Here is a 16,605-nt window from a genome sequence, read left to right on the forward strand (position 1 = left end):
TTACTTGAGTTTGAAAGAATGCCGATGCAAAACCTTACAAATATGGGTAAGAAAGACGAATATTCACGTGTTGCCATCAAACATATGATTTCAAATTGTCCTATACTCTTGACAATCTCGGATGAAATTTGAAATTTTCAGTTCACATACAGATTTGATTTAGATGATAAAACATGAGTAAATAGACTAGTCATAAAACTTTTGATCATAATTTATCCAACCAAAATAACAAAGAATATCCCAGATATGAAAACAGTACCCAACCGACGACACGACCTGCCACTCGCTTTTAAAACTGTATCGTAAATTTAACTACCCCTCAGTAACTCGTAATGTCAAAATGAGATCTTGGTAAATATGTTTGGAACTGGCAACCCAGGTTGATAAACTGTTGATTCTAGAATAACAATATCCTTGGATTCGTTTGTTGTTCAATTGAAAAAATGAATAGAACAAAACAAATCAATAAGTATTTTACCATGGTTCTATTGTATGTCGCAAAGGAAGAAGACGAAATTGCAATTATAAATGTATTATGGGTTTAATTTAAATGGTTAGCTTATATTCCATCTAACGATTTTTGTAAAAACGGCTGCGATATCGTTTGCTTATGCGCCTATGCTTCGAAATCCAAGTTTGGACAGCCGTCAAGATAGAAAAAGGATCAAAAGGAGAGGAAATATAATGCCGTTTTTTGTTTTTAGCGCTGCACCGGTGTAGTGTAGCTGTGACTATGTTCGCTCCAATTTGGGTGTAATCGAAGCATCTTTTTCTTCCTAACACTCGAAATTGGTACTATCGAATATGGTTACCAATTCGACAAAATATCAATAAAAACTCATACAGGGAAAATATGACGAAAAATTAAAACGATTAAGACGACTTAGATTAACTTCACCAAGATTCTTAGTGAAGAAGTATTTTTGATATGACAGAATTAAAAATTTTTCGAGTCATACTTAAGATAATCCACCCGTATTCAAACACTCGATACTTGTACGAACAGAACATCCATAAACGAGATGTAAAGTAAAATACGTTTGCAACAACTATTTTTAGTTTTTCATTGAAAAATAAATGAATAGGCATTTTACTGCGGTCGGTCGTGTCATAGTAGAATCGATATTTATTCTATGGACAGATAACAATTTGAGTGAGTAACCGGCCGTATTCTTGAGCTGATTCATACATGCTCTCTTCATTTTTTATCAGGAAACAATTAAATGGTAACATCGTCCAATTTTCGAATATTGAGATATATATACACAGCTAGATTTCGTATATTTTCTGGAGATTCATATTTGAAAGCTTACTAAATTAAAAAGCTTGTAGGCTCTTCCAAAACACCACCATCTGGTCAAACTGAAATTATAAATTTGTTATGAGAAATATTTTAAATAATCTTCAAAACTTCCCAAAAGCAATCTTGCGATATTCGAATTCAGACGAACTTTCTCAATTTATTTGTTAATTTTAATTTCTAGAGTACCTCGGTAACTATGTTGTAGCAACCAGAACAGTGTTGCTTAAGAATTTCATTTTTATCATTAACAAGGGGTCGCTATATTTGCGGTAACTGGCGGTAAATCGCTCACGTACACAGTTTATTCCGATTTTCCTTCGGAGTGCCTGGTCGTGTCGTCGACCCAACCTCACTTCTTCGAATTTAGTATTTCATGTCACGATTTCTCCATAAATACCAATCAAATATAACACGGAAAGTTACTGAATCATTAATGATCGATTTTTTTTACCAAATTATTACACGTTTTTGTATGTTAGTATTCGATTCATAAGAAAAAAAATTAAAACTCTGCATTTTGTTCGAATCTTCAAGCAAAATCTGAAAATTATCACCATCGCTTACACACCAAGATTCCATTCCGTTGTTCGGTAATTTTTTTGACGAAAACTTTCGGTAATCAATAGAAGTTTCCGATATTTCGGCACATGAACGTCATTTTACAAAAAGTATGCAAATTTTTACCGGACGATCAGTGTTACGCAAGTTTTCATTAACGAATTCTGTGAATAGATATACAATTCATACGGTAAATCTGAATAGTCGCCGAGTACGGTAAAACTCTACCGTCCGTATGGTAAAATAATTTTCCAATAACCGAACTTCTGTAAATACTGATTGTCGTGAAAACTAACTGTCAAAAAATTGATAAAATGTTCAGTAAGAGTCTTTTTATAAACCAAACGAAAAAAATCTTGAAGAGTTCATCGAATGGATTAAGGTACAGATGTTAAAATTTTTGAAACATTAGAATCACTAAAAGCTTTTTGTTTACTTATAGGCAGAAAATAATTTTGTATCACTTGTCCACTTGCTCCCTACATAAATCGTTCGAGGGTAATTTCTGGTGGACTCGACGGATTGTGCGGTGTTTTGGAAGGTAGAATAAAACCATAGCCACAACAGGTTGGAATTAAATTAAAAATTCAATTTTCTTCATTCATTTTTTGTGAACATGTGTTGTTTTTTGAAATCCGAAAATAAAAGAATTTTAACCAAAGGAAAACAAACAAATAACAAATTACCGAACAATCAGTTAGATCCATTTGGTTTACAGTTCACGGTAGTTGTTTGACAGTTCAGCAATTACCGAACGATCGGTAATCAATTGTATTACCGAACTGATTACCGAACCTTCAGCTGTTGAAAATTCGGTAAAAAATTACCGAATTCTGCGAAATTTTCTAAGTGTGTAGTTCAAAGCTCGCCACTCGGGCAGCGCAGCGATCGCAAAAGAGTTGGTTGGATTCTTCAATGGAAGTTGTATAAATTTATGAAGATTTCTCGTAAAAAACAAGACTGAAAAACACATCAGTCAATAAGTCGTGTGACAGACATACAGATCACGCTATCTTTGTCAAATCCTCAAATTCATATGACGTTTATGAAGTACCAACTTTCAAAAGACTATTGACTTTTCTGACAGCTCACTTACAACCACAGACGCAAATGAGATTGGTTTGTTTTCATCAGGAAACGCCTGCATTAAACACGATTCAGACGATCAATCAACTTCGATCGACGTTAAGATTATTTTAATAGTGTTCTTGCAGAATATTACTTACGTACCCGACGTCAAAATGTTCCGTGAGCTTGACGTTGTGTCAGTGTTGTTGTTCCGTAATCGTTCCGTGCCAGTGATAGTCCCCTTATAAAACGTGTGAATCACTCTGACATATAGTTTAGTTTTCATCACGAAATATATTGGCCACCCATATTTCACAAGGGTCGCCGTTCATTTTGCACAGGACATAGAAACCTCAATGGGTGAAATTTCATGACATGACAGCCATTTAAGTGAAGCTACTTTTGTCATTTTCAAAATAATGGATTCGAAACAATTTTGCGTGTTACATTGTCATTGCATCTTGATGACAAAAATAATGTACCAGCTCAGAAATGGTTTCAAATGTATTATCTGGGCTCTGCTTTACCTAAAAGACCCATTTTTATTGGACACCGATGAACTTAGTCTAGTCGTCCAATTGAGGTGATTACTCCATACACATCAAAAAAGTCCACAAATTGGTTATATCTAATCGAAAATTGAAATTGTTTACAGTAACTGAGACCGTACAGATATCAGAAGGCAGTGTGTTGAAAATTATGCACGGACATTTGACCATGAGAAATCTGTTTTCAAACTTAGTGCCGCGTTGACTCATAGTCGATCAAAAACAATAAGGTGTTGATGATTCCGAACAGTGTTTGGCCATGTTCATAAGTAATAAATCAGATTTTTTGCGTCGATATGTAACAATGATTGAAATATGGATCCATCACTTCATTCCGGAATCAAAACGATCATCATCTGAGTGGACTGTAGTCGGTGATCCAAGTCCGAAGCGTCCAAAGGATGAGCATGAACTTAGCGGGGCACCTCTCGTCGATGATAACATAAATAGGTGAATAATTTGATGCTAATTTGTTGCTACTTAGTTACAGTAATTTTGAATTTGCTTCATAATTATTTTTCATTTTTTTATTACGTTTCTAAGTTCATATGAAGTTTGCGAAGTCCCCTACCAAATATGCTTCAGAACAAATCGAAGCCCGGTAAATAATTTGTTGCTCATTCGTTTCTAATTAGTTGCGGTAATTTTTAATTTGCTGCTTAATTTTTTTATTGGAACTTTTTTGAGTAATTCGCTAAGTTCATATGAAGTTAGCGAAGCCCTTCTCCCAACTATGCTTCAAAACAAATCGAAGCCCAGTGAACAATTTGTTGCTAATTAGTTACGGTAATTTTAAATTTGTTGCTCAATTTTTTTATTTCTTTAAGTACTTCGCTAAGTTTATATGAAGTTACCGTAACTAGTTAGCAACAAATTATTCACTGGGCTTCGATTTGTTTTGAAGCATATTTGAGAGAAGGGTTTGGCTAACTTCATATGAACTTAGCGAATTACTCAAAAAAAAATTTAAAAAAATTGAACAACAAACTAAGCATTACCGTAACTAATTAACAGCAAATTAGCAACAAACTATCCACTAGGATTCGATTTGTTTTGAAACATATTCAGAAGGGAGGCTTCGCTAACTTCATATAAGCTTAACGAAGTACTCAGAAAAATTAAAAAAATTGAGCAACCAATTCAAAATTACCGTTACTAATTAGCAACAAATTATTTACCTATTTGCGATATCATCGGCGAGAGACGCCTCGCTAAGTTCAAGCTCATGTCCAAAGGCACAACAGTCAGCTGGGAAGATTATGGCTTCAGTGTTCATCGAATATGTTGAGAAAGGAAAAAAACAATCACTAGCGTATACCACATAGCGTTTTTAGATAAACTCCACATTACGAAGTAAAAATTGCTTATACAATAATCGTGAATCGCAGAACTCAGTAATGTTATGCTTTTAACAGCCCCTTGTTAAAAAAAACCTCGATAAATATAGAAAAGCATCACTAAAAATACCATGGTCACATTACAATACAGACAGGAAAAAAACATGTTTACAAGTTCTTCGTAAAAGAATGTGATGCGAGATTGTTCGATATCATGGCCATTTAAACCTAATTTGCTATTAAAATGAAAACAAACATTGTCATAGTTACGGCACGTATAGCGACCATACCTACGTTTACTGTTTCGGTTTAACTATGTTAATCACTTCTATTTGAATGGTACATAAAATTTTAAAGACAATTCTAACTTGTGTTTATCTTTGCTCATATGTCGAAGAAAAATCCACTGTTTCACCAAAACAACTCACAAGTCGTAGGCGACGATGGTTAAATTGAACGAATTCTACTTCAAACTGCTTCCTCATTCACCGCATAGTCCAGATCTGGCCCCCAGTGACTACTGACTATTCGCTGATCTCAAAAAATGTTTGTCGAAAGCATACGAATCCTAGAAATTATTTTCAAAATTTTAGAGAGAATTTAACATTGGAAATTCTGCCAACTCAGTCAGGATAGTTGTTCATTATTTGTTATGACGTCAAACCGTTATCTAAGTTTAGTTTTGCCCAACGAAAGACATATTCAAAACCCGGCGACAAAATGACTGCGGTGAAAATTTGCGAAAAAATACACCCCAGACGCTTAAATTGAGCCTGCAAACATTCTTCACCCCGTAAAATTATTACCTCGAGCCACTCTACGAGAAAACATATTTTGTTTTCTATTAGAGATTTCGGCACCAACATCTTTTTTTTAGAACCAACATGTGATTAGCGCATAGCGTATATTTAGGGCTAACCCCTAAATGACCAAACCTGCATCGGCCAGAAATAGTCGAAAACACGTTTTCGTTCGGCACGTCAGAAAAGACATTGCAATTCGTTGCAAAACAAAAAGTGTTCTGTAAGTAGCAGAAACTTTACGTCTGCTTAGCTTTTCAAATTGAACTGCCGAGTTTAGCACTAAGCAATTCAATTTGAACTGCTCTGCACTGATGAGTCAAAGACGAAACGTAAAAATAATAAAAACGGTTATGTGCCCAAGCGTCCCGGGTTGGCGGTTCAATGCATAGGACGCTGATCTTACAAGCCAGTTGTCGTATGTTCGAGCCCCGACCTGTAAGGATTCTTTGTGTCAGTACAAATGTGTACAAATTTTTGCATAAAAACTGTCATTTATAGAAAAATTGTGTCGAAGCAGAAGTTCTAAGAAATCGATTGAACACTCTAACAAAAATGCAGAGAAAAAGTTTGCAATGTTCAGAATCTGTCAATTTTAATGGCTGCGTCCTGTTGTTTACAATCTTCTCTAAGCACTTGTGCAGTTGTTTATTCGTTTTCATTAGTTTGTTTCGAAATGCGTGGACTTTCAGCAGAACAACGTCGAAAAATTGTGTACAAATGGTGCACAGAACGCGGACTGTCACTGAGAAAGATAGCAAAAATGGAAGGAGTAAGTGAAAAAGCCGTGCGAAATGCAATCAGGAAGCTCGGTGAGGATAACACCTTTGAGGATAAACCAAAAACGGGTCGCAAAAAAGGGCCTTCTAACCCTCAGTTGGATAAACGTATACTGAAGGCGTTCGAGCAAAAGAAGGAGGTTTCAGTTCGGGATTTGGCCAAAAAAGTGGACACTTCGAAGTCAAATGTTCTTCGTGCAAAATAACGTTTGAATCTTCGAACCTATAAGAAGCAGAAACAACCAAAACGTAGTCCGAAACAAGAAGCATCGATCCGGCCGAGGGTTCGAAAGCTGTACAATACGATTCTTGCTGGAAATTTGAACTGCATAATCATGGACGACGCAACCTACGTGAAACTCGATTACAAATCCTTACCAGGAACACAATATTATACGGTGCGAGAAGGGCAAGTGTTAAACCAGTCCGAGACATCGATTGAAGGCGAAAAATTTGGTAAGAAAGGTATGGTTTGGCAAGCAATTTGTAGCTGCGGTAAGATTTCGAAACCCTTCATCACCACTGCTTCAATGAACAGCGTATACATCAAGGAATGTTTACAAAAACGACTTCTACCCATAATTCGAAGCCACAAGGTTCCTGTTGTCTTCTGGTTAGATCTTGCTTCTTGCCACTACTCGAAATCAACGGTAGAATGGTATACTACCAAAAATGTCACTTTCGTCCCAAAAGAATCCACCAAATTGCCCACAACTTCGACCAATTGAGGAATTTTGGGCATTAACGAAGGCACATCTTAAGAAACATGTCTCGGCAGCCGAAACCATTCAACAGTTCGAAAAAGATTGAAAAAAAGTGTCAAAACTTGTCGCCAAGAAGTATGTACGGAATTTAATGAGACACGTTCGCAAGAAGGTGCGCCAGATAGCCTACAATGGCTAAATAGCAAATGTTGAGTTTAATATTCTGTTGTTGTAGTCTAATATTATCAGTATATCGAATAAAATTTGATTATCTAACACTTTTGAATTTTTTACAGCGAAATCAAAGTGCGTCCATACTTTCTGGGACAAACAGCACAAATGTAAACAAGTCACCATTAGTGACATTTTCATGCGATTCGCTTTCCAAATATAACCTAAACCTTAATAGGAAAAATATTAATCAAACTGTCCCGGAGTTTTAATCAAAAATAATTCACAGTCCAACGGTACCGAGTGTCCCCTACAAAATGAACGCTTCATATGCACGATTTAGCTAATTCGAAGCACGTGTCTCCTGTATCTTACCAGCCGGGTGTTCGGAACGATAATCGAACTGATTTGTATTCATCGAGCGATTATTTGTCAAGATTCACTGAACTAGATTACCCGGAGTAGGGAATGGTATTCCGAAGCGATCCGATTTCTCTCGAATAATGCAAATTCCGTTGTATGTGTGTGAAATTTGTAGACAATTTATATTAAAGTAATTCACTACAAATTTCCATCCGATCTCAAAAAAATGGGTTGTGATGATAATTGCGGGCTCCGAGATTGTTGAGCAATTTCTTGCACAGTAAAAAGCATGAGTAGTGCCAGTGAATCCAGGAATCCATAGTACAGAGAAAACAAAATTTTATCTGTGTCAGACCCTTGCTTAACGCGTGGGTTGCCAAGGAGTCTGATTAAAAATTTAGCAAGGCTTTCCAACCATACTGGAACTGGGTCGATAGATCAGAGAATAAGCTAGTAGTATAATTTAGACTCGACCCACCGTCTGTAACTGTAATGAAAGGTTAAATTTTGCGTCAGAACTTAGAAGCAAAATTTTGTAGTTTTCATCACCAACCATTCCATACCCGTACTGTTCTGTAGCTGCAACGAAATGTTATCAATGTATGGTGTCCTTGAACTTTAGCTATATATATCATTGTGTGCATCCCACATCGACTGTGGAAAATGTAACACAGTATGCAGGCAAACTACGCAAACACTAGCAGCCAACGTAACACAGTAACTCCCATCTCACGTCCACAAACATTCCCCGAGCAGAACTCGTTTGGCAGCTAGAGCTCGAGGATTCCAGTGCACCAGAATGCATTATCCTCCCATTCCGGTCCAGATAAAGTAAATTTCAATTTCATGCTTTATGATTATCGCTCAAGTGGGGAGGCTTCCTTCTATGAGCAAATTTAGGAACTTTCACGCTCTGCAGAAAGCTACCAAAACAAAAATTCTCAGTGGATTACCTCATCCAACACAATTTTATTTTATTCCTTCGATGAATATCACTCCACGATCGGTGTTAAACTTCTAATTAGCAGCGAAACAGCTCTGGTGCTAAATAAGCATTCCGATTGTCTTCGCTTGTTTGGCAACTATAATTCAAATTCAACGACAAACAAAACTGCAACCGCAACCGAAGAGAAGATCGTATCAGCATCCAATCAGAAACTATGAAATCCAAATAAACAATTTGTTAATTATTTAAACACGTCGGTTCTCATCAAGCCCCGAAAGCACTGGTCGTTTCCCCGCCGTGTGGTGAAGAGTGAGAGGGCTTCTCATCGGAAGATTGAATGTCCCGATCAAAAGAATGTAACTAATGAACGCGGAATTTACCTATTTTGTACCAAATAAATAAATGCCCGAAGAAATATTCACATTTAATATCGACACTTGTTTTTAGTCAGACCCCTAAATAACCAAAATTATTCGTTTCCTTCGGGACGTCAGGAAAAAAATTGCGATTCGGCGCAATATAAAAAAGTGTTTGCAAATTGCGTTAACTTTATGTCTGCTTAGCGGATCTTGAACTGTTGAACTGTTCAAGTTTGAACTGGAAGCGGTTCAATTTGAACTGCTCTGCACTGACGAGTCGAATGGAAAACTGACGAGTCGAAGACGAAATGTAAAGAATACTATAATATAAATAAATTGAAACACTCAATTCGAATCAGGAAGTGAAACGAAAATCGGTCCTGTCATCTTTGAGAAGAATGTAAAGAACTTTATTTGATAAATGCACACATATATACAAACACATAAACACATACATTCATACACACGCACCGACATTGTTAACTTCGATCACCACTCACGAGTTAGTAGTTTTCCATCACGAGAACGCCCGGCCTTATTTTCCGGCTTCGGACCCAAACTGTTTTATTAATAGTTGGCCTCACTCAGGCACATACCCAGAGGGGAGGCCCTTCCCAAAATCAAAGACAGAAACAACAAAAAAAGTTTGATACGAAGCGAATAGTATCAAAACTGAATAAATTGGAGGTTAAATCCGGGGCAAAATAAACGACAATAATAAAAAACCACTAAATTGTACTGGATGACCGGAAAGAGAAAGTGCCGCCCGAGCTTAAGGAGTGTATCGAAAATAAGCTATCCACAAATTTTTCTTTCAAATTATGATAAGAAACGATATTTTATTCAAACCGATAATTGATCCTTTATTGTACGAGGTTGAATTTGAGCATAATGAAAACCTGATGAAATTTAAGTTATTCTTTCACGAATTTCCGAACTTTTGATCGAACGCTCTTAATCAAGTTCCGGACAAGTGTTGCATCGCATTTTTCAGACGCTTGAGCCCAAATTTTGTTGAACTCCTGCATATTCCCAGCTGCCTTACCAGTCTTCTTGAAGACCCTCTTCACGATTGCCCAGTAACGTTCGATGGGTCGAAGTTGAGGACAATTTGGTGGATTGATATTTTTCTCAACGAAATTTATACCCATTTCTGCAAGCCAATTGAGAGTGGTTTTGGCATAGTGAGCCGACGCTAAATCCGGCCAAAACAGTGAAGGTGTGCTATGCTATGCTATATAAAGGCCGCAATCTCTTCTGGAGACACTCAGATCTATAGATTTCTGCATTTATAGTTCCAGTAGTGTAAAAAATGGTTGACTTCAAACCACAGGAACATAGTGCTTGCCATACCAGTACCTTTCGACCAAATTTCTCCACTAGAATCGACCTGTTCGCATCGCTCACATCCTCCCCAACGACGACAGTAAATTATTGTGGACCTGGAAAGGCTTTTGAGTCCTCCTTTACATAAGTCTCATCGTCCATCAAAACGCATGCATCCGCACACTGCAAAAGACGCGAATTCAATTTCCGGGCCCTTGTTGTAGGTCTTCAGGTGATTTCGCCTCTTGATACGCTGGATCATTCCGACACTCGTTCCTGCTTTTTTGACCAAATCACGTACTGACATTGATTTGTTCTTCATGATTAGAGATACCACTTTCTGGTCCAGTTTCGGGTTGGAAGAACCGAGTTTTCTGTCTCTTCCTGGTAGTTCATCCAAAGAATAGTGTTCCCCAAACTTATTAATGATGGTTTTAACACTGCACGGAACCACCCGCGATCCCATTTCAACCAGAATATTAGTTGATTTTCTTAATTCGATTGGTTAAAATTTGGTACAACTAATCGATTGTTGTTTTAACTAAACTGTCGTTTTTGTTTTTCGATTAGCAGAAACGATGGTTGAAACAACTAATTCAACTGTTTGAGAAAAAAATGCTGTCAATTAGTGAGGACACATACCTTTCAATTTCAACAAATATTTTAGTTGAAATAACTGGTGTTGTTATTGAAACAAAATTCTGTTAGTTGAAAAATAAATCGGTTTTATTTGTTTGTTTGTTTTGAGATCAGTAAAGATCTAAACTCTAAAAAAATACTTTTGATTCGATCGGAAATGATTGATGTAGAAAAACGTTTTTAATCAGCAAAAGTGCCCGGAGGGGCGGATAAATTAGCGAAATTATTAAATTTACCTAAAATGATGCCTTCAAACGGTTGAACTAAAGTTATGCACTGATAATTTTAGTCAATTTATATGAGCTTGGGTACATCAACGGCTGGGAATTGGAATTTTGCGACGGCAATTCAAACGCGCCATTCAATCGCAGCGCGTTCTGTGCGTTTGAAACCCTTCGCTCCTGTTACTTTTATAAATTAAATTCATGTCAAAAAGCGTTTTATTGCTAATGCATGAACATCATCATCGGTATCAAACAGCTGGAAGTAAAACAGTCTGCTGGAAGTAAATAATGATCGAATTTGAAGCAAAAAATTTTTGCGCATACCTGAAAGATTACGAGATGATCATTCATTAACATTTTCTAATTTGTCACCAAATCTTTTTCATCTCAAACGAGGTTAACTTTACCACAACACCGCTGTTAGATAAACACGATAACAAGTGTAAAATTCTTAAATCGAATGAACACAATTTCACCAAACACTTTAACCATCGTGTCGGAATCCTCCATTCTTATGTCTACACATCGATGTTGTTTTCATTGACATTTTGAAGCGACGCGAACAGATTTCAACTTAAAATAGTTGTTGATTTTGCATTGCGATTATTGTTTTGCTTTCAACTGTCTCCGGCATTTGACAGCATTCAAAACAACATATTTTTCAACTACTTGAATATATGCAAATCAAAAACCATTTTGGCTGAATCAAAAAGAAATTAGTTAAATCAACTATCGCAAAAATTAAAAACTGCGATATCGCAATTTTATGATCGAAGGGTTCTCCGTGTGGCATGATGAATTCCAAGCCGCTTCGCCAATTTTCGCATAGTAATACCCTTCTCACTTAGCCATGTGTCCAGAACCTTAATTTTCACTTCCTTTTCAATACGCGACATTTTGAAAACGCAGAATTTCAACCGCACAAGCAAGTAAACAAACGAAAACTGACAGCCAAACGCACAGCATACTGTGATCTGAGCATAAAAAACCATCACAAATACATGCGTACAATACAAATGTATGTGGATAGCTTATTTTCGATACACTCCTTACCATAGTCGGGAAAGATTCTGCAAATGAGAAAGTTATTCTAGCGCTGGGTCCTGCACATACTTTTTTGGACTAAAAAGACGCAAGTGCAATTCGAGTACATGTTTGGCTGGATCCATTATTATACTCCAGAAAACAAAAAGATTACCTGATAAAGGACTGAAGTCGTGCTTCGAAGTGACACGAGTGCCTGGAAGGAAGGCTCAATGGGTCGGGAAAATGCCAGTTTTCTGGGATTGCCGTAGTATACTTTTGTAGGATTACCTAAATGCAAGTATTAGCGTGCATTAGTGAAGCCAATAAAGACTAAAATCGCTGTGAAAGGCCTTACATGAAGCACGTGAGCATCGCTATCATGGTTAAAATCAACGGTTTAGAGTTCCAATTACTTGTGCATTCTTGTTCACCTTGTTCACCAGATTTGGCCTCCTCGAACTACTATCTGTTCCCATCAATTAATATGACTTACAAACTTAGAAGATTTTTTCTGTTCTCCACGAAGGATAAGGGATCTATCTCATGATAGTTCATGATAGTTCCATTGGAAAAGATGAATGTGTCTGTTAAGGGGCGGGTAGGGTCTAACACTTTTGAAAAATCATTTATTATTTTCTTTATATTTTCTTATAGTAAAACATATCAAGAATATTCTGTGAAATTTTCAAGCCTATTGGAACGAAACTCTAGTAGTTATGGACCTTTATCTATGACTATCTCATTCTGCGAAGAAGCAAGAGCTCGGCGCACAGGCCCAAGATTTCTACTTCGATTAACTTCAAAAGTTGACAAAACATTCTTGAAATGCTTCATTATAATAAATTATTTGTTAAATTGTTTCCATTGATTTTATAGACAAAAAACATTAAACGCGGAAGCAGGTTTTGAAAGTCCGTGTTCATCGTCATTTAAAAACTACTGCACCAATTTTTTTCAAATTTTGCACACACTTCCTACATATAAAAAAACCAGACCAATATCACACACTAGTAGCAGACATCCGTAACCGTTTCGTTTTCTTTATAGCGTGTACGAAACAGAACAAAGCACGCATCGTTCGTTCTGTGTTTTCTTCTTCCACCGTACAACCACGTACCGGTGTTGTACTGTCATTCTATATGGCGATTTGAAAGCTTTGACACTCATCGCCCTATATCGGCGGTTGAACCGATGGTTGGATCCGGATGAAATTTCACAGTAGCTTTAAAGATAATATGAGCTTTAATTCAAATCAAGATTTATGAAAATCGGTTCAAGCATCGCAGAGAAATCGAAGTAAATTCTATTTTTGGAGTTTTTTTTTTCACCACTCTCGGTACTTCCGGAACAAAAAAGGGGGGACCAGTAGTGCCGAATTAAGTTTATAGGCTTACAAACTAACAAGTTCTGAAAACCGAAGAATTTATCAGATAGTTTCATGGGATTTGTACCTATTTTTGTCCATCGTTCGTGAAAAAATACTAATGCAATTGGTAATATTCCACTTATCACGCTTTAGTTGCGGAATCGGAAGTTGGATCCGGATAAAATGTTCTACAAATTTTTAGGAAACTATAAGACCTTTAATTTGAATCTCAGTTTGTGAAAATCGGTTGAGCCGTTTTAAAGAAAATTAGGTGCACAATTTTTCTCTAATTTTCACATATTACCATTTAACTCCGGAACCGGAAGTTGAATCCAAATGAAATTCAATAGCAGACTGTGGGACCATAAGACCTTCATTTGAATCTCAGTTTGTGGAAATTGGTTCACCCATCTCTGAGAAAAGTGAGTGCATATTTTTGTTACACACATACACACACGGACACACACACAGACATTTGCTCAGTTCGTCGAGCTGAGTCGAGTGGTATATGACATTCGGCCCCGGGCCTCGGTTAAAAAGTAGATTTTTATAGTGATTGCATAGCCTTTCTATAAGAGAAATGCAAAAATAGGTACACACTAAACTTCATTCGGTATTTTTTTTCATCTTTTGAGGAACTACCTAACATTCTTATTCTACTGATATATCAGTATGAACAAAAATTTGGTGATAGCAGTACTTTTAGGTACCGCTGTGATGAAATGTTATTTTTACTGAAAAAATCAGCTACCGAGCATTGAACAGCTGAGATCGATAATCCAATTTAAGTGTGTATAGAAAACTTTAGAAAATCGATTCATTTCGAAATAACCTAATGTCCTTGCGTGAGTGAGTGTGTGTGTGTGTGTGTGTGTGTGTGTGTGTGTGTGTGTCTGTGTTGTTAATAAAAAGATCGAGATTTCAGAGATGACTGGGTCGATTTTTCTCAAACTATGTTAGTGGCGAATTAAAGGACTCCTCATCAGTCAGATCGCCATTGAATGTTGTTGATATCTGATGTATACTTCAGCCGAACTCATGAATTTTTGAAGGAATTATAGATACTTTCTGTCCACGCTTGGCGAGTGGATATCAATAGTTTATAGTTTTAAAATCTTCAATTCCAAGAAGACGTCTTTCGGTTTCCGGATGTACTTCCAAATCGCTATATAATTTATATTTTCGAGGCAGAAATCCTAGAAGGCCACAAACGATTTGTAGTGGATGTTTCAAATTCAAGTGAGTTTATGAATGAATTTGAACATCGCATTTTTAATGTCATCATAATCAGTCTTGTCCCCTACAAAACCATGTAATTTTATGCTTCCACATGTTCCGCCTTATATTCAAACCGTTTCAATTATCAATATTCGGAAGTGTGACAAAAGCATGTATTCGCGTGATGATAATTCATAATGATTCCGGCACGCAGATGATTTTTTTCTTTTCTTGAGTAAAAGCTAATAAAAATCATCTTAAATATACAAAAAAAAACCTTCTTTAATCCACCTAGCCCTCCAGGCCAGTTTTCACTACTTAATTTTTCAAGTGATTGTATAAACTTTCTATTCTTTCATAGAATAGAATCGATATCACGATTTTGTGATAATACTAACAAGTGGGTACAAATCAAATTAAAAAGAATATCAATTATTCTTTGAAAATATTTTAGCGCAATTCTTTATGTTTTCTATTAAAACTTCTTATAAGATGGAAATATGGTAACATTGGTCATAATGTAAGATAGTAAAAAGAAATGATTTTTCTTTACGTTTCGTCTTAGACTCGTCAGCGCAGAGCAATTCAAATTGAACTGCTTAGTGCAAACTTAAACATTTCAACTTGAACCACTAAGCAGACGTGAAGTGAAAGCTATTTGCAAAACACTTTTCAATTGGCACCGAAGTTTCTTACCTGCCGAACGAAAACGTCTTTTTCGGCTAATACTGGAATATCATTTAGGGGTTATCCTAAGTTTCTGTTTACACGGAAAATAAAAACTACATATTATTTGACTTCTTTTTACTTAATTTTGAGTTCTTTTGAATCGTTTTTTTTTCATTCACTCCTCCCATTGTTGTCAAATTACGAAGAGCGAAACCATCCAACAGCGAGAGTTTTGTTCAATACGCTAAAATTAAGTAAACCGTATCAACCAGAAATTGAGTCAATACGACTCAACTGTAGAGTAAATATAACTCATCTTTATGCATATTTTTGCACGTGATTTACGGAAATTACCTACAGCTACTTCACCTAAAATTAGCTTACTGAACGGAGCCCCCAAATTGGGTGGAATGTACATAAAGTCAGATTGTTTGGCGGTTCCGTGAAGAGCACATAACCATAACCCCTAAATGACCTGATACCTGAATCGGCCAGTATTAGCCGAAAAAGACGTTTTCGTGCGGCACGTTAGAAAAGACATGGCACTTTGGTGTCAATTGAAAAAGTGTTTTGCAAATAGCATTAACTTTACGTCTGCTTAGCGGTTCAAGTTGACCTGTTTAGGTTTGCACCAAGGAGTGTATCGATAAGTAGTTAGTAACATTCAAACAGTTATTACTCTGAAATGGCTTAGTTTTTTGCAGCGTGTTTTGAGGTGACATGTTTGTTTACATGTCAATAACAGCAGCGCAATCGATTGGTTTCGGTACGGTTTATCGTTTCAATGATGAGGTGCTCAAAAATGGTGTCACGTACAACGAAATTGCAAAACGGGTGAAAGTGCACCACACCAGTGTCAAAAATTTTATCGAGAAGTTCGGTAAGACTCTTTCCATGAAGGATTTGCCCCGATCCGGTAGGAAAACGGGTCCCAGCCAGCCCGGCCGAAACTTAAAAGTGGTTAAATACATCAGGAAAAACCCATCGGCGTCGACGCGGGATTTGGCCAAGCAGTTCAACACCAGCATCGGGATGATTCAACGGATCAAAGTTCGGAACTCCCTGAAAACGTACAAGAAACAGAAGGTGCCGAAAAAGTTCCTGGTACAGCAAGTTCAGGCCAAAACAAGAGCGCGAAAACTGTATAACCGGATTCTCCAGAATAAAGATGGATGTATCCTGATCGACGACGAAACTTACG

The 16,605-nt window shown here is 36.8% G+C and overlaps 1 protein-coding gene across 9 annotated transcripts in view; it reads right to left on the bottom strand.

Annotated features, from left to right (window-relative positions):
- Positions 1-16,605, bottom strand: part of LOC131434684 (uncharacterized) — a 68,144-nt gene that overhangs the window by 28,951 nt on the left and 22,588 nt on the right. The gene's annotated exons all lie outside the window — the stretch shown is intronic.

Source organism: Malaya genurostris, chromosome 3, assembly GCF_030247185.1.
Source record: "Malaya genurostris strain Urasoe2022 chromosome 3, Malgen_1.1, whole genome shotgun sequence".
NCBI classification, from domain to species: domain Eukaryota; kingdom Metazoa; phylum Arthropoda; class Insecta; order Diptera; family Culicidae; genus Malaya; species Malaya genurostris.